At 42.5% G+C, this 20056-nt stretch overlaps 1 long non-coding RNA gene across 1 annotated transcript; it reads right to left on the bottom strand.

The window, feature by feature from the left end:
* Positions 1-11300: 11300 nt before the first annotated feature.
* On the bottom strand, positions 11301-18188 carry LOC143961801 (uncharacterized). The gene is made up of 2 exons (XR_013270558.1): positions 17583-18188; positions 11301-13723 (listed from the first exon to the last, which is right to left on the bottom strand). It is a non-coding gene; the product is annotated as an uncharacterized LOC143961801 (long non-coding RNA).
* Between the last annotated feature and the right edge of the window lie 1868 nt (positions 18189-20056).

Here is a 20056-nt window from a genome sequence, read left to right as displayed (position 1 = left end):
AGAAGTGTGATTTAAAGAGACATTACCATGTGAGATCTCGCTGTTAGGTTACCACCTTACTCCTCAGACTAAGGAAAAAATATGGAAAGGTCAATTCTTAGATATTCTGTCGCTTAGTCCATTAAAAAAAAAAAAAAAAAAAAAAGGAATTTGTCAACAGAAATGACAAAAAAAATAAAATCAGATGAGAAAGATGAGGGTGATAGGAGAAGACCTGTGGCGCGGTCTTTTAATAATTGGTGGCAGTCATTTACAATATACTCCAGTGTGCTCGGTGATAAGCACCCGGAGTATTGCAGCGGGCTGTTTCAACACATGGAGCAAGTGCTAGAAGAGTATAAAAGTTTTGTAGGTCTAGAATGGTTTCAATATGATGAGGCATTTAGAAAAAATGATCAATCTACCCATCATTGAAGTGGAGGCAATAAGGACGTCGGGTTGTGGCTTAACCTGATGGTGCCACAGAAATTGGGTTTCATTGGGCAGCTGCCACAATCTACAGTGTCCCCTTATAAAATGGTATAGTGCTTTGCTTACAATGAGAACCAGTGTAAATGGGGGGGGGGGGGGGTTGTGCAAGTACAAGCATGAGTGTTCTGGACCCCACCCTTTGATCAGGTGTTTCAAGAAGGAATTCCAATATTCAAAGCTCCCAGAGGGATATTTATGCAAAAAGCTCACAGCCCAGTGAAACTGGCAAGTATGCAGCAATGGTTGGACATATACCCAGACCAGGAGACCGCCAAGTTCCTAATTGAAGGTTTCTCTTTGCCAGTATTTCAGGGTGAAGGGTGTGAGCCAGGTAAAAATGTAAAGTCAGTGGATACTTACGCACACATTGTTAAAGAGAAGTTAATTAAGGAAGGTAGGATAGCGGGTCCATTTCATTCCCCTCCTTTCTCACCGTTTAGGATATCGCCGTTAGGCATCATACCCAAAAAAAAAAAAAGATCCAAATACCTTTCGCCTAATCCACCATTTATCATTCCCAAAAAGTATCTTGTTAAATGATGAAATAGATGCCGGCATGTCATCAGTATCATATTGCACGTTTGAAGAGGCTATTCAGCAAATTAGGAAGTTTGGGAAAGGTGCGTTGCTTGCGAAAGCAGACATAAAGGCGGCCTTCAGGCGGCTACTGATTGGCAGTAGCTTTCATCTCCTTGGGTAGGCATTTTTGAGGGCAAATACTACTTTGATATGTGCCTCCCTATGGGATGTGCCAAACTTGTGCATATTTTGAAAAATTTGCAACCTTTCTCCAATGGGTTGTGGCTTTTCAATCTGGCTACCAATGTATATTACATTACCTGGATGACTTTTTATTCATTGGTCCGGAGCAATTTCCTGTCTGTTATTTTATGTTACATCTGTTTAGTGCGGTAGCGCATCATTTCGGTATCCCACTAGCTAGCGAGAAAACAGTTTTTCCTTCCTCGATTATAGCATTGCTAGGTGTCAAGATTGACACTGTTAATCTGATATTTCAGTTACCTGAATCTAAAATCTTTAAGATTAAAGCTTTAATTTCAGTGTTGATTAGGCGTAAAAAAGTGTTATTAAAAGAACTCCAATCTTTATTAGGTCTTCTGGCATTCATGACAAGGATTATGGCAGTTGGCAGAATCTTCTCGCGGCGCTTGTACTTGGCCATGTCTGGAATGAAATCACCATTTTCCCACATCGGATTGACAGTTGACCTCAAGGATGGACCTGTCAGTTTGGTTTAAATCCTTTGATATATACAATGGCAGATCATTTTTTCAGGAACAATTTGTGTCCTCATCCGGCCTTGTGCTATATACAGATGCTGCAGGCTCATATGGATTCGCAGCTATTTGGAAGACTCGCTGGTGCTGTGGTAAGTGGCCTGTGAGTTGGGAGACAAATAAAGCCACCAGAAGCATAGTAGTGTGGGAGCTTTTCCCTTTAGTGGTTTGCGATAGAAATATGGGGTGAGCAATTTGCAAATAAAAGAATCCTGATTAATTGGGATAATAAAGGGGTCATATATGCTGTGAATTGTTTGTCAGCCAAATCTATACAAGTGGTCAAATTACTAAGATACTTCGTGTTTCTTTGTCTTAAATGTAATATTTGGTTAAAGGCCAGGCACGTCCCAGGGAAGGAGAATCAAATTGCGGATGCATTATCTCCATTTCAGGTATACCGATTTCACCAACTCCTGCAGAATGCGGACAAAGAAGGTAATGTGTGTCCAGAAAATCTGTGGAGCCTAATTTAAAGGTTCTTACAAATGCGATAAGACACTCTGTGGCAGAAAATACATGGGCTGAGTAATCAGCCGCATGGAATAGGTGGTGTCATTTTGCTATGGAAATGGATATACAATTTGAGTCACGTTTCCAAAATCATGGCGGGTTTATCTTTCTTCTTCAAATTAAAAATATTTTAAATTTAAAAAATTACGGCTATATTAGTTAACCACTTGCTTACTGGGCACTTAAACCCCCCTCAGTCCCAGACCAATTTTCAGCTTTCAGCGCTGATGCACTTTGAATGACAATTACGCGGGCATACAACACTGTACCCAAATGAAATTTTTATAATTTTTTTCCCACAAATAGAGCTTTCTTTTGGTGGTATTTAATCACAGCTCGGAGTTTTATTTTTTGCTAAACAAACAAAAAAAGATGCAAAAAAAAATCATGTTTAATAGTTTGTTATAAAATTTTGCAAACAGGTCATTTTTCTCCTTCATTGAAGTGCGCTTATGAGGCGGCACTGATAGGCTGCATTGATGGGCACTGATAGGCTGCACTGGTAGGCACTGATAGGCACAGATAAGGCGGCACTGATGGGCACAGATAAGGCGGCACTGGTGGGCAAAGACGGGCTCAGATAAGATGGCACGGATGGGTGGCACAGATGGGTGGCACGGATGGGTGGTACTAAGGGGCACTGATAGGTACCACTGATAGATGGGACTGATGGGCACTGATAGGTGGCTCTGATAGGTGGCACTGCTGGGCACTGATGGGCACTGATGGGCGGCACTGCTCAGCACGGATATGTGGCACTGGGGTGCAGCACCTTTGTTGAGGCATATTGTGGGCACTGCTGGGTGGCACTGCTGGGAGGCACTGTGGGCACTGCTGGGTGGCACTATGGGCACTGCTGGGTGGCACTGACAGGGGGGACACATTTTTTATTAATGTGGCAAAGCAGGGGGCAGGTGGGCACTGGCAGGGGGCAGGTGGGCACTGGCAGGGCTGGCCGTGATCGGGACTGATGTCCCGATCACGGCCGCCGGTGATCGGCTTTTTTTTTCTCCTCACGCTGACAGGAATAATAGCCGATTACCGACTCCGTTATATCACATGATCAGCTGTCATTGGCTGACAGCTGATCACGTGATAAGGGGTCGGGATCGACCCCTTGCACGGATCGGTGATCAGGCGAGTCTCGTAGACTCGCCGATCACAGAGCGCGCCGCGCGCGCCCCTCAGGGGGCGCACAGGCCGCTCGTGCACGGGACTACGTCAATAGACGTAGTCCCGGCAAAGGAGATCGTCATTCGGCTATAGCACGGGTCTCAAGTGGTTAATACTGCGTTTGTACTAGCCTTTTTGGGGCTCTCAGAATATCTGAGTTGCTGCCAAAAAAACAAAAAAGTAATGGTGGGTTTACTAAAAAAGAATGTGATTGTCTCGGTCAAATTGTTCATCCCTGTGTCAAAAAACAGATAGGTTAGGAAAAGGCAGTTGGGTACCTTTAAGTCGATGTGGAGATGAGGATATATGTCCAGTTAGAGTCATAAATGGTTACCTGGTAGTTAGGCCAATAGGAAAGGGGAATTTTTTTATTTTTTATTTTTTTTGGGTTGATGCTGATTGGTCCCCTCTTACTCAGTATCAATTCAATTACATATTAAAGGCTTGCTTGAGAAAATTGAATTTGCATCAATTTAAGTTTATTTCTCATTCTTTCAGGATCGGGGCAGCTACGGAAGCTGCTAGGATGGGATTGGATGATGCAATAATCAAACGGTTGGGGAGATGGGAATCTCAACGTTTTCAGATTTATGTCAGACCTGATCTTTTTCTTTAAATTCTAGGTAATAGAAGAGATGTTTGGATCCTGAGCCACTCTTTTTGTATACTGGGCTAATAAAAGAGCCAAGAAACGCTGCTATATGTCCAATTTGTCTATGGATCCTGGAGAAATTTCATGAATTTCCAGAATTTTCTGGAAAGTAATTAGAGGTCTTAAATTAGGCTAATTTATTTATTTCTTTATTTATTTTTATGTCTCTAGATTGATTGAGTCATGGCCAGTTCCGGATGCATTAACAGTACACCTAGGGGGAAATGATGTGGGGAAAGTTAGAACTCTGGACCTCATGTCGTTGTTTAGATGTGACCTAATTAAGGTTAAGTTATCTTTTCCGAATACCAGAATTATCTTTTCGGAGATAATCCCTCGGCTAGTATGGCTCCAAGAAGTTCATTTAAAAAAAAAAATGTAAGAAAATTAGGAAGAGATTGAACAGGTTTATGGAAAAATTTATGCTGCGCATTTGGTGAAAAGATTTCGGTATGCTCGAGTCCTTTAAGACTGAGCTGTTTTGAAGTTGATCGTTTGAAATATAAGAATTCTATGATGCAATAAAATGATCAGAATATGGTTATTATTTATTTATTGACTTGAATATACCAATAAATGTGCAGCGACCAATTCTTTGCCAATAAGTGTGTTGAGTTATTATTTAACCACTTACCGACCAGCGCACGCCGATGTACGTCCATTTTTTGAAGAGGGATATCTCGGTAACGGCAGCAGCTGCTGCCACAACCGAGATATCCATCTCTTCAGGCGCCGGTCGTCTGTACGATAACGGTGGTCTCCGCGGTGGATTCACTACCAGATCACCGCTGTCGGCGGCGGGAGAGGTGCCACCCCCCCTCCCGCACCTTCCGCCACTTACCGGAGTCGTCGGTAGCGGCGGAGGCAATCGGGTCCTTTCGCTAGCTGGGTATGGAGACGAGTGAGGCTAAGATGGCTCCCACTCGTCTCTATACCATAGGAGGGCGGAAGCGACATCAAAACATCACTTCCGCCCATACCTCTTAAAGGTATATTTTTTTATTGAAATGTCATTTTTTCTTTTTTTTTTTTGTTGCATTTTAGTCCAAATATGAGATTTTCGACCCCATATCTCATATTTAAGAGGACCTGTCATGCTTTTTTTCTATTACAAGGGATGTTTACATTTCTTGTAATAGGAATAAAAGTAATCCATTTTTTATTTTTTTAAAACAGTGTAAAAATAAATAAAATCAATTAAAATAAATAAGAAAAATAAAAAAAAGGTTTTTAAAAACACCCCGTCATGACGAGCTTGCGCACAGAAGCGAGCGCATACGTGAGTAGCGCCTGCATATGAAAACTGTGGTCAAACCACACATGTGAGGTATCGCCGCGATCGGTAGAGTGAGAGCAATAATTCTAGCCCTAGACCTCCTCTGTAACGAAAAAATGCAACCTGTAGAATTTTTTAAAGGTCACTTATGGAGATTTTTTGAGGCTAAAAGTTTGACGCCATTCCAAGAGCGGGCGCAATTTTGAAGCGTGACATGTTGGGTATCAATTTACTCGGTGTACCATTATCTTTCACAATATAAAAAAAAAAAAATTGGGCTAATTTTACTGTTGTCTTATTTTTTTATTCAAAAAAGTGCATTTTTTCCAAAAAAAGTGCGCTTGTAAGACCGCTGCGCAAATACGGTGTGAAAAAAAGTATTTCAATGACCGCCATTTTATTCTCTAGGGTGTTAGAAAAAAAATATATAAAATGTTTGGGGGTTCTAAGTAATTTTCTAGCAAAAACAAAACTGTTTTAAACATGTAAACACCAAATCTGAAAAAGAGGCCTGGTCCTTAAAGTGGAGGGCCACCCTGAAAACAAAAAAATATAAAAAATTACAAAAAAAATATAAAAAAAAAAAAAAAATGACAAATTATTTTTTTTTTTTACTTACCAGAAATGCCTGTTGCTAGGCACTTTCTCCTAATCTTCCTCTTCCTCCTCCGCGGAGATCTTCTGTCTTCTCTCTTCATCGCGGCGTCTTCTGGGTAATGGGTCGCGCTGTGTTCTGGGAACTGTGTGTTCCAGAACATAGCGCGTCCCATTCAGAAAGGGCTGCGGGACTCGCGCATGCACAGTAGCTGTGGGACTCGCGCATGCGCAGTAGGAAACGGGCAATGAAGCCGTAAGACTCCACTGCCTGTTTCCCTTACAAGGAATGGCGGCGCCGGGACCCGAGAGCCGAGGGACGGGTCGGCCTCGGGCGGCCGACATCGCGGGCGCCCTGGACAGGTGAGTGTGTTTATTAAGTCAGCAGCTGCAGTGTTTGCAGCTGCTGACTTTTTTTTTTTTTTTGTTTAACCGGCCCTACTCTTTAAGTGGTTAAATAGGCTATATAAATTTTGGTATTCGGGGAGGGTAGGTGCGGCCTGCATTCCCATGGTAATGTAGCCAAGTAGCTCTATGATCAAAAACAAAAAGATCAAACAACCAATCAGCGACATGGGATTCTCTTCAATTAGCTGAGTGTGAAACACTGAGCCAATGAGAGGAGTTTAAATATGTACATCACTCCTATAGACAGGCAAAATCTCAATCATAAAGAAAGGTAGAACAACTTGGTCTCATACCTGTCTATTTCATCCCCAAGAAAAGGCACTTGGATCAGCCGATTCATCCCCACAGTATGGATATATAGAGGAACAGCACATCCCCTAGAGAGCACACAGGATGCCAGTCTCAGGAGATGTCTAAGAGACAAAAGTATATAAGAGGGAGAGAAAGGATAGAGAGGCATTAGGAACAATGTCCAAAATAAACCCCTCACCCATGATACACACAATGAATAATACAGATTGCAGGGGTTTGTGCAATCATATCATGGCCCTTGTACATACGGTCCGTGTACAAAGGTAACCTGGTATAACTCCCTTGGTTGGTGAACAAGTAAGCGGGCAAACTATTTTTTTATTTTTTCTAGGAAAAGAGAAAAATGATATACAAAGTACCTCTATGGGAAGATCAGCAGCCACGTTGTCCGTCTGATACTTATGGCAGCATGAGACTGGACAAGTGTGTGCTGCATTTAAGCCCAACAGCTGATCGCTGAATCAGCTACAGCTGGAGCAAAGGAGGTTAGATATGTAAAAAGGGAGGGAGGGAAGAAAACGCCCCCAACCCCTTCCCAATGACGGACGCTAAAAATGGCAATGGCGTCATGGTATACGCCCCCAAAGGGGGTGTGGCCATGGGGAGGGAGGTGACCGGCGTCCGCGTTGATCGCCCGCAGCACGCCGATCACCAGGGCAACATGAGACAACACAGTCTCCAGCACAGGCAGCCAGAAGTACGGCGGCCACAAGGGTCCATAACAAAAAAAAAAGATGACCCCGTGCGTCGAGTGTGCCATCCTCCCGAAAAATGCCGATCCACAATCATACTCTCCCAAACTCATCGAGATGTCAGAAAAGAATCCCAAAAGGCAGAGACCCCTCCACTATACTTAAGGGGCGACACACCACACAGGGAAAGAACCTATACACAGAACCCACTGGATAAGATAATGAAAAGAGGGGAAGGGCATCCATGAGAAGTCAAAATAAGATTTAAGAAACATATACAATGCATAAATATAGAGAGCATTATTCATACAAAATATGGAGAAAAGAACAGGGGTCATTACAGCACAGGAAAGTACAACGTAGATGTCCCATGGGAATCACCAATTAATAATATGGTCTGCAATTTTCAACTATACATAGTCCAGATGGATATATGGATATATATATAGCATTAAATTACAGATGCAGAAACTCCTCCCAAGATAAAAAAGAGAATATTGGAATACTTGGAATTGAGGTCACACAGTCCAAATGATTAATGCCACGGTTAGAGCTTATAATGGTATCACTTTTACGTACCGCTAGTTGTTGTTAATCCAAATGTTAGACATTATGATTCAAAAACTCCAATTCCCCAATTACTACCAACTGGGTTAATAATATTGAGACATATTGGCCTCAATGCGGTCCCACTCTGACCCCCCCCAGGTAAACCCCTCAAGAAAGGGTTGGAATGAGACAGCATCATTGGGACCAGGAGGTTTGGTTGCCTGGAGGCGATAAATCCATCTCTGCTCGCATTGCAGAAGGATTTTGTTCCAATCGCCTCCACGCAACCCAGAATGTACGCCATCCAAAATCAGAAACGAGACATGTGGAAAAGTTCCCGCATGGACCGCAGTGACATGTCACCCAAGAGGTAAGTCTGGGTTGCATGATTTCATTGCAGCAATGTGGCAGTATGCCCGTCTCCAGAATTCTTGATTCGTCTTACCTACATAATAGCACGAACAGTCACACAATAGTAAATATATAACACCAATCGTCTTACAATTTGCGTGGTGTCGCGGTTTGTATTTTTCACCATTTGGAAGTCTAATGTTTGAACTGATGTTCATGAATTGGCAGTATGGACACCCACCACATCTGAAGGTTCCCATCCGTTTACAGGGGTCACGTTTGCCCCCTCCACCCAAATATTCACTAGACACCAGACTATCACCAATCGATTTAGCCCGTCTGAATGTGAAAGAGGGTTGATCCGAAACAAAGGGACCAATGGTGGGATCCATTTTCAGTACATGCCAATACCGTTGTACTATGTTCTGTAGACTTTTATGTTGGTTGGAAAATGTAGTTATAATTCTAACTGGGTTAGTTTGATTTTGCTTCGATTTGGGATGATGTATGAGTTCCCGTCTAGTTTTGGCCTTAGCTCGTTTGAATGCTTTCTTCAAGCATTTTTTAGAATACCCACGTACCAGGAGTCTGTCCCTCAATGTGTCAGCCTCTTTTTGAAAGACATCGTCATCAGTACAGTTCCTCCTGACACGTAGGTATTGACTATATAGAATTGACCGAATGAGGGGCTGTGGGTGAAAGCTGGTGGCATGTAGAATGGAGTTACAAGCCGTCGGTTTACGGAATAGGGAACTAGTCAAAAATCCATCCGGATGTCGATGAATGGTTAAGTCTAGAAATGTAATCTTCTTTTCATCATATGCCATTGTGAATGTCAGATTGAACTCATTGTTGTTCAACTGGTTAACAAACTCCCGAAGAGAGTCAGACATGTCGTCCCATACCAGGAAAATGTCATCGATATAATGACGCCATAGTATCACCTTTTCCATGAAAGGACGTAGTGGTTCGGAAGTGGCAAGCATATTTTCCCATTCCCCCAGGTAAAGGTTGGCATACAATGGGGCACAAGAGGTCCCCATCGCAACCCCCTGTACCTGGAGGAAATGGTCCCCATGAAACATGAAGTGATTATAATTCAAAATGAAGTCCAAGGCAACAATCAGGAAACTAATTTTTTCTTCACCCAACTTGCCATCCTGCAGAAGCACATGGCGAATACATGAAAGCCCTCTATCGTTCGGAATCGAACTGTAGAGAGCTTCAACATACAAGGCTACCAATAATGACCCTGGAGGAATATAAATATCCTCCAACATCTGTAAAAGATGTAAAGTATCCCGAGTATGGCTGGGTAATTTAAATACAAACGGTCGCAAGTGGCCGTCGACAAATTTGCTTTCTCTGTCAACGACCCATTGCCCGAGATAATTGGTGTGCCAGTGGGGTGAAGTAGGTCCTTGTGTAGCTTGGGCAACGTGTAGAAAGTAGGAATTCGTAGTAAAGCAGTCCTAAGATAGTCATATTCAGATCGAGTGAGTATATTTGCTGCGTATGACTCATCTACGAGTTTATAGAATTTACGATTGAATTTATCGATCTTGGTTGAGGTGATCTTGCAGTACCACTGTCTATTAGACAATATGTTACGACACACTGCCTCATATTGACCAATGTCCATTAGGACAATGTTCCCTCCATTGTCTGAAGATTTAATAGTGATCGAGGGATTAGTGGCTAGAGATTTCAAGGCCTCACGTTCACTAGGATTTAAATTCGATTGTTCCTTGGATGCGATAGAAATTTCACGGACTTCGTTACAAGTTAATCTGACAAAGGCCAGGGCATTGGGATTGATGTTCAAAGCTGGAAACTTGTCAGATTTTTTCTTAAAAGGTTTAGTAGAGAAGCTTGGTAGATCTGATTGATCGAACCGACCCAATAATTGTTCCAGATCAATCTGGTCAAATAAATCGGGCGGTTCATTCTCATCCAAGAGAGATATTAGATTGTCCAAGGCCGCAAGTTCTTGTGGTTTAAAACTAGATTGTTTAGGTATATCTCTAGAATAGAGTTGTTTTAGAATCAATTTGCACGCAAACAACTGTATATCTTTTGTGGCTTCAAATCTGTCTATGTCCTGATTGGGACAGAAACTTAGCCCTCTACTTAAAACTGATAATTCAACTTCTTTAAGTTCGTATGGATGATAGATTTACCACATTTAAATTGATAGTCTCCTTATTAGGAGGGAATGCTCCATCAGGATTCATACCTCTCATAAGGTCGCATTTTCGATCGGTTTCACTAAAAAATTGTCCACAATGGGAGCCGAGGCAAACGCTTCATTCCCCAATGGGACATCGTTTGTCGTCAAATGTGAGGGAGCTATACCCCCTGTTTTGCCTACCCCCAGGCCTGGGCTGGCAAAGCCAGCCTGAAAGGAGGGATTGGTAATCAGTTTTTTTAGGGATTTTTTCCTGTGAACCCCCACCCTGGGAGTTTCTCTTTGATTTCTATGAGGGCTTCTGTCTACTCGAAACTCTTAACAAGAGGGACCATAGAGAGGACACTCCAGATAACAAGTTTAGCATTCTTGTGATGATGTCCTTGGTTTCTGGTTTTTATAGTATTATGATTTCTCCAATTGTAAGCCCGTGATTCCTGAAAGGCAGCCTTGTCCCTACAGAACTTCTTTTCTTTTTTTAATTAGAATTTCTTTATTAAAGTTTTCCAATGATTCATTAAGTTCCAAATCATATTTCTCATATAGGACATGGTCCTTAAAAGAAGTCAATTGCCTATATATTGGTTCCAATTCCTTTTCAATTTCAGTTATTTGGCGTTGATATTAGGGACACCCTAAGTAGGGACATCATACTCATTGAGCAACTTGAGAGATTTTTCTTTATGATTGAGATTTTGCCTGTCTATAGGAGTGATGTATGTTAGGTTGCTCGTCTTCTGTAAATAACCCCTGGTAGCCTAGGCTAGGATTGAAGAGCGGAGGTCCCTTTCACCGGTGGACAAAACATTACACATACACGCTATTGTACGTGAATAATGAATGTGTCTATTGAAGCACACACAACAATTTTATTTAGTTTGAACAGAAGGACAGCCCTGTGGTTTAACCAATCAGGGACTGCCACATAAAATATGCAAGATAGTATATTTTACTACGTCATCATGGTTTTTTTGTACAAGCAATTTCTGCCTAGTAACAAAAAGCTAAATATATACATTTTTATACAGTTTAAAATGTTTCTTAAGTCTGGTGCAAGACAGGCCTGTGGTTTTAACGCCATGGAGTTACTTCTGCTCTCAAAAAGGGAAGTAGCTTAACCGCATCCATCTGTTCTGAACAGATATCTAACCTTGTGACAATTCTAAATGCCTTGTACAAGCAAAAACACATATGACCTTAAGCAATAGATTTCTATGTCATGCTAACAGTAATTTTCCAATACCCAAAATGGATGTCTTCTAACAAGATGGTTCCCTCATTTACCTTATAATCCTTCCTTTGATCATTCTGTGATTTACATAATGATCATTCCTTTTCTAATTTAATAGCACAGGCTTCATACTCCGAACCCTTGTGCTCTTGGTTTCTATACCATACCGTTGGATCCTTAACAATGGAAGTGAGTTTCAGATCCTTCGGAGCGACCGTGTTTCCCTTTTTACATAAACATTTGATTATCTTATAACAGGCATATAAAAATAGAATGAAGAGAATCACAGTGACAATTGTCATGGCAGCATTTCGGAGCCAAGATATTAATCCCCCAAAACTAAAACTGCTCGAGAAGGGATCCCAGTTTTTTCCTATGTTCCTTGCCTCTTTCTGTAGTTTATTTACCTCTTCCCTGTGTTGGGCAATAACGTCATAGTAGTCTGGGACTTCGATGCTGGTATTATGAATCCAGGTACAGCACTCATAATCCTCAGTAGTCTCACAGAGGCCAGTAAGGGCTGCACTCATACTTTCTATAGCCAACTCATGTAGTTCTAGTTGCTTCCTAATTGCCCTAGTTTCTAGATTTAGTTTGGTTATGTCATCAGAATTTTCCTCCAGAATCTCATCAATTATGCCAGTGTAATTATTTAATCTTTTCATTAGGTCAATTCCCCACCCTGTCCAGGAAGGGAACCATGCCCAGGCCATATCTTTTTCTAAAAACAATTCTCGTTTATTACGGTGTCTAAGGGGATATCTAGGATGCATGCTGGCTTCAAGGAGGTGACTTCCCTTGTTATCCCCTAATACCCCCATGATAGGAACCAGGGCTGCAAGGTAACACCACCCCTGGGGTTTGGTTGGGATCCAGGGGTGACAGAGTTTGCCGCAGCATATATATATGGTATTTCCTAGAGCTAGGGGTCGTTTATGGAACACGTTCCTAAGAGTATCAGAAAGGCCAGAGAGCACCAGAATTGACATTAATTGGTGTATTGTAGTCTTGGTACTGGAGCTAAGAAAGTCTAAAAAGGTGGCATTTAGGGTGGGATCTGAAGTATGGAAGAAAGAAGGACTGTTAAATGATGTCATTGAAATGTTAAGTTTTGCTTGTTTGCAAACCTCGGCTCCATCTGTGGTGTTTCCCAGTCGGAAACACCAGTCTGGGAAGTGGCTTCTACCTATAATTTGGAAAGTGAGGGTTTTATTTGGACGGGTCCTAGTAACATTCGTTAGGACGATAGGGGGTGTTCCATTAAGGAGGGGGGTAAAATTCAAGGGGACTGCCATGAGAGGGATTCTAGCTGTACTGGGATGTAGCTTGCTGCAAATCCAGCATTTCTCAAAACCAGATTTTTGAGCATAGCTATATTTGAATTTTAGTAGTAACATCTTGTTAGTCAGTCCCTTAGGTGACTCATTAACGGGTACAATACTTCTACTATGTCTTTGGCCGGGGGTATTATTCATCTTAGGTGGTCCACATATCCCTTTTAATAGACCTAAGTCTTCTGGATGATATATACAGTTGGCTATAAACCATGTGGGCAGGAATACAAATAGTACCAGACTACCCCAAAGGCATACAGCCTTCCCTGACACTGATGGAGAAAGCATCTTTGTTTTTTTAAAGTTCTGATTATTTGTTATCTAAGAGTTCTGTTCTTCTTCTTCGTTTCTCATCCCGGCAGTTGTTGGCTCTGTTTTGTCCTTTTGAGGGGGTGTGGGATCTTCCAGGGAAATTTGTTCTATGCCTCTCTGAACTTCTTGTAGATCTTGTTCTTGGGAGTTGCTGCTCTGTCACTGCCAGGGGCTCTGGAGTCGAGGGAAGCTGGGGACACTTTTTAAGACGGCTGGCGTGGATCCAGGTGTTTCCTAGGTCTGTTAACACTGCGGTCCTGGATACCTTTTCCACCTTCCATGGTCCTGAGAAAGCCGGTCCGATACTCTTTCTTTGTGCTAATTGTTTGATCAGCACTTTATCCCCAGGGATGAAGGGATGCGTTGGTTCTGTGGGAAGAGGGAAAAAAGGTGACAGAAACTTGTTCGTTTATTTCGTGGAGCATACTTACCAGATTTTTCACGTACATTTCCTGTTGGGAATAAATGTCAATATCAGTGTCTTGGTCTAATGGGGGTAATTCTATGTTTGCGGGGATTCCCATGAGGACCTCAAAGGGTGATAATTTTGTTCTTGCATGTGGATCTTCCCCTCTTTTGACCAAAGACCTTCAGGGTCTTTGGTCAATCCTTCCTTTGTCCAAAAATGGACATCATCTTCTGTGGCCATTGATTGCATCTGTGCTATGACAGTTTTAAAGTTAGGTGCTGCGAAGTGTTCCTTGAAAAACATTGTTGTGGGGGCAGGTGGGTTAGGGGAAAAGGCAGCAGCTCTTTTAGCTTCTCTGTCAGCAAGAGCATTCCCTTTTGAAACACGACTGCTGTCAGAGGAGTGTGCCTTTACTTTAATTATGGCTACCTTTTTTGGAAGAAGAATGGCTTGGAGGAGAGCACTAATCTGTGTGGAGTTGCCAATTATTTTGTTGTCTGCTGTTTTAAAACCTCTATTGGCCCATATCACACCAAAATCATGCACCACTCCAAAAGCATATCTACTGTCTGTGTAGACGTTCACCTCTTTACCGGTGAATAGAATGCAGGCCCTAGTGAGGGCTTCTAACTCTGCTACCTGGGCTGAAGAAGGAGGTAATGATTTTGCCTCCAGTACGATGTCTGGTAGTTGAACAACTGCATAACCGGTTAAAAAGGTGGAGTCAGAGGGACGTGAGCAGCTACCGTCAACGAAAACATCCTCTGCACCTGAGATAGGGGTGTCAGTGAGATCCGGTCTGGGACTGGTAATAGCAGCAACCTTTTCCGAACAGTCATGTATAATGTCTGGGTCATGTGGTAAACGCAACATGGAATGCAAAAGGCGCACAGCGGGGTTGCTGGCAGGCACATATTTGAGTGTGAGGTTATCAGTGTTCATCAGTGTTATCTCATAACCACTAAGTCTTTGCGAGGTCATATGTTGGGTATTCATGTTCTGAATAAGATGCGTGACTGAATGAGTGGTATAGAGAGTCAATGGGTGACCTAGCACTAATTTGTTTGCATCTTGTACAGCCATTGCACAGGCAGCAAGATTTTGGAGACAGAATGGCATTCCCTGTACTTGGATGGGGAGTTTTTTTTTTTTTAGATAGGTAGGAGACAGGGCGGTAGCCTGTTCCATGCTGTTGTGTCAAAACCGCGGCAAAAGAGGTCCCCGAGACTACACAGTATAGTTGAAAAGCTTTACCATAGTCTACCAATCCCAGGGCGGGAGCATTTGACAGACTGTTTAATAGAGCTTGAAAAGCTTGTAGTCTGTCTTCAGTCCAATCTATTAATTTAGGGGCTGTCGAGCCAGTAGCCTCTCTTAGGATACTATCATAATGAGAACAGTCAGGGATCCATTGGCGGCAATATACAATTGCACCCAAAAATGAGAGTAGGGCGGCCTTGTCTTTTGGGGGACTGAGAGCTCGAAGGGCTGCGGCACGTTTGGGGGACACTAGCCTTGTCCCTTCCTTTAGAATGCACCCTAGGTATTCTACCTGTGGCTGGCACCATTGTATTTTCTTCCTTGAGGCTAGATGCCCGGCGTGAGCTAGGTGTTGTAACAGTGATGTTGAATCGACCGCACATTCTTCAGCAGTTCGACTGCACAGGAGCAAGTCGTCCACATACTGTATCAGTACCGACCCTCGCTCAGATGTCCAAGACTTGACAGTCTCGTTGAGTACCATAGAGAAGGCGGCTGGACTGTCTACATACCCTTGCCAGGTTAGTTGGCCCCCGGCCCAGGAGAAAGCAAACATAGGTTGGGCTTCCTCTGCAATGGGAATGCTAAAGAAAGCATTCGCTAAATCAATTACTGTGTAGCATAGAGAGTCTGCCGGTATGCATGAGAAAATAAAAGTGATGTCTGAGACTAGGGGTGGGAGGGGAATCACTTGTTTGTTTACTGCTCTGAGGTCTTGGACGAGTCTCCACTCGCCACTGGCCTTCTTTACAGGGTAAATGGGTGTGTTCCAGGGACTGATGATTGGTCTCAGGATACCTTTTGATATGTAATCATTAATTTGAGGGGAGATGCCTTTGACTTTCTCTGGGGGTAGGGGATACTGTTTTTGATATTGTATCCCTGCATCTGACCGCATTTGGGGTGCATATGGTGTGCAATTAATAAAGCCCACACTACCTTTGTTTTCTGCCCAAATTGAGTGATGGTCAAGGGAGGAAGGTATCATTAGAAAGAAACTCCTGTGTGCATGTCTTTTTGGGAACCCTCTGTGTGCATGTCGCTTAGGGCCATGTAAGTCACATAATGGTGAACTAGCGGTAAGGGAACCTTCTTTATTAAACTTAATGGTAATACACAGTTGTGCCAAGAGGTCCCGTCCCATAAGGGGCACAGGGCATGAGGACAAGACGGCAAAAGTTTGGGTACATAATTTCTGTCCTTCTGGAGTGGCTACAGTCAGTGGTGGAGTGATGGGATGGGTGACAGGTGTCCCATTAATACCAACAGAGTTTCCCTCGGTGCATTATTTGTGGCTGTGTAGGATATTGGGGTAGTGGTTGACGAGGGTTCTGGTATGGCAGATAACGGGGATACTGTGGGCGGGTCTGGGGGTTAAATCCCCTGCCTCTGCCTCTTGCTCTAATCTGTCCAGTCCTATAAGGGCACTGGGATTTCCAATGTCCTTGCTGTCCACAATTGCCTATATTTTCCAAGGCATTTGTTCCATGCACAGAAACAATCCTTCATGTATTGTGGGTCAGCCCCTTTGCAGGGAGGATAAGAATGCTTATGTACCTGACAAATTTTACTGACTTCTTGCCAGTCTTCCTCTGAACAAGGACCTTGGGGTCCTGGGTCATGGATTCCCAATTGGTGACACCTTTCCCGGACTTGTGTCCAAAATGGTTCTACCTGGGGGCCAGGGATCATATTACTGACAAATTCATAGGGTGATGGGGTGGCCATGGCTTGGGTTGCTGCAGAATTCCCCATCTAGTAGTCTGGGCAGTGTGTGTCTAGTGGCAGGACACAGGTGATAACACCCGGTTTGTCCAACAATCCGGTCTCTGGTCTGGGAGTAGGATCCCTGATCTTTTTTGGGGCAGATGGACTTATATAAAACTATGAAGATTTACCCTTAATATACGATGAAGGGTAAATTTTTCCTGGTGGCGGGATATACCCCTCTTACACCAAGTCTGCAAGAGAACCCCCCTGGTCTGGTGGTCAGTCAAATCCACTTGTCATCTATTCTTAGGAAGAGTAGACCTAACGTGCAATGGGGGCAGGCGGATGCTATGTCACTACAAGAGGGCTCCTCATATTCTGCACTCATTTAAACAACAACAATTATTTTCCTTATACTCTATATTAAAACTTATACTCTATATACTTACACGTGTACCTAGAGAGAAACAGACATATTCTTAATATACTTTAAGACATGAAATAACCGTATTGCAATACATTTATCAATTTATAGTGCACTTTTTTTTAAAAAAAAAATTTTTTTCAAATGGGCGTCCACTCCACCAATCCCTTTGTCACGGGCGTAATCTACTACTTCCCGTGTTAAAAATACTATTACCAATAGTTTTAAGTCAGACCAACCTAGTCGGACTCCCCTAAACCTATAAATTCCTTGCGAGCCCTTTTAACCTCCCGAGGAACCAGCCTAGTTCATCGCGAAGGCACAGTTACTTCTTTTAATTTTAAACTAAGTTCGTAGCGGCCGCCCGGACAGAGTAAGTGTTTACACCATTCACCAATCAGGTAAAAAAGAGTAAAGTGACTTACCTGTCGCAAGACGAGACGAACCCCACTTTGCTGGTACCAAAACTGTTAGGTTGCTCGTCTTCTGTAAGTAACCCCTGGTAGCCTAGGCTAGGATTGAAGAGCGGAGGTCCCTTTCACCGGTGGACAAAACATTACACATACACGCTATTGTACGTGAATAATGAATGTGTCTATTGAAGCACACACAACAATTTTATTTAGTTTGAACAGAAGGACAGCCCTGTGGTTTAACCAATCAGGGACTGCCACATAAAATATGCAAGATAGTATATTTTACTACGTCATCATGGTTTTTTTGTACAAGCAATTTCTGCCTAGTAACAAAAAGCTAAATATATACATTTTTATACAGTTTAAAATGTTTCTTAAGTCTGGTGCAAGACAGGCCTGTGGTTTTAACGCCATGGAGTTACTTCTGCTCTCAAAAAGGGAAGTAGCTTAACCGCATCCATCTGTTCTAAACAGATATCTAACCTTGTGATAAAATACCTTGTACAAGCAAAAAACACATATGACCTTAAGCAATAGATTTCTATGTCATGCTAACAGTAATTTTCCAATACCCAAAATGGATGTCTTCTAACAAGATGGTTCCCTCATTTACCTTATAATGTACATATTTAAACTCCTCTCATTGGCTCAGTGTTTCACACTCAGCTAATTGAAGAGAATCCCATGTCGCTGATTGGTTGTTTGATCTTTTTGTTTTTGATCATAGAGCTACTTGGCTACATTACCATTCTTGGGTGGAATCCGCCCCTTGTGTGCAGCTCGAGTGCCGAATCCACTTGTACCCCCCGGGTTCTTCTCATCGGGTTAGAGATCTGATGCCGGCTGGCAGACATTCCTCCATTACACCTTTCTAATATGTTGGATGCCCTCTGAACAGCGATGTACAGCATTACATGGTTAGAATATACCATACAATTTTTTGATCATGTCTTTATTCAAATATTGTTTGAAAAAGATCAACTATTTGCAAATACTGTTTGTTTACCATTACTTGTGTCTTCTTATAATGCTTATAGATGGGAATGTAATACATCACCAGCCCCTGAAGAAGAGGTTAGATCTCTTAACAACCTTAAAAAAGGCATCGGGCCATTTCTTGGTCTCATTATTGAGCTGGGATCGATATTCGTGGTGATATTATCCCTAATATTTTGGTATATTAACACTGTAGTTTTTTGTGCATCCTCTAATAATCACTGTGCATCCCTAAGTTCTTATTGTTATTTATGTGATTTTCCTCTTTATGGCAATAAAATTTATACTTTGTTACAAACTTTGGAGACTACTGCCTAATTAAAGTCCCACTAGAGGAAAAAATTGGTTTTGTATTCTCCATAAATCAGATGTCACCAGCAGATTCCCTCCATAAATCAGATGTATCCTCAGCGGAGCCCCTCCATAAATCAGATGTCCCCAGCAGACCCCCTGCATGAATCAGATGTCCCCCACCGGAGCCCCTCCATAAATCAGATGTCCAACAGCGGAGCCCCTCCATAAATCAGATTTCCCCCAGAGGAGTTCCTCCATAAATCAGATGTCTCCTCAGTGGAGCCCATTCATAAATCAGATGTCTCCCAGAGGAGCCCCTCCATAAATCAGATGTCCCCCAGCAGATTCCCTCCATAAATCAGATGTCCATCAGCAGAGCCCCTCCATAAATCAGATGTCCCCCAGTGGAGTCCCTCCATAAATCAGATGTCTCCCAGCGGAGCCCCCCAATAAATCAGATGTCCCCCCAGTGGAGCCCCTCCATAATTCAGATTTCCCTCAGCGGAGCCCCTCCATAAATCAGATGTCCCCCCAGCGGAGTTTTCCTTTACAATGTTGTATAAATGTCTATCCCATAGTTTGTAGACGCTTTAGCGTTTCTGCAAACCAATCAATACACACTTATTGGGATTTTTTTACCAAAAACATGTAGCAGAATACATATTAGACTAAACTGATGAAGAAATTTGATTTTTAAAATGTTTTTATTGGATATGTTTTATAACAAAAAAAAAAAATATATAAAAAAAAACATTAAAAAATATATATTTTTTTATTTTATAGCGCTAAAAATGCAGTGATGATCAAATACCACCAGAAGAAGCTTTCTGGGGAAATTGCTATATATTGAATTTATGTACAGTGTTGCATGACGACCCAATTGTCAGTTAAAGTAAAGCAGTGTCGTATCGCAAAAAATGGCCTGGCCATGAAGGGGGGTAAATCTTCAGATGGTTATATAACCAATTTCCTTTTCATCATGATGTACTCATCTCCACTTTTCATGTCATTGCACTTAGTGCTCCGCATGTCTTCTCCACATCCGTCTTTCCCTCTTTCTCTCTTCTAATGTTGGGAGGTATAATTCTCATTACTACTGCAAAACGAATCTCCTCCCTTCTGTACTCTGATCTCCGTGTCCTATAATATTCATCCAGCCTCACCCTGTGTAGGAGGACGTCACCCCTCCCCCA

The sequence above is a fragment of the Lithobates pipiens genome, unplaced genomic scaffold (genome assembly GCF_037356315.1).
Source record: "Lithobates pipiens isolate NorthernLeopardFrog02 unplaced genomic scaffold, aLitPip1_a1.2 Scaffold_8, whole genome shotgun sequence".
NCBI classification, from domain to species: Eukaryota; Metazoa; Chordata; class Amphibia; order Anura; family Ranidae; genus Lithobates; species Lithobates pipiens.
This window is presented reverse-complemented; position numbering and strand designations above follow the sequence as displayed.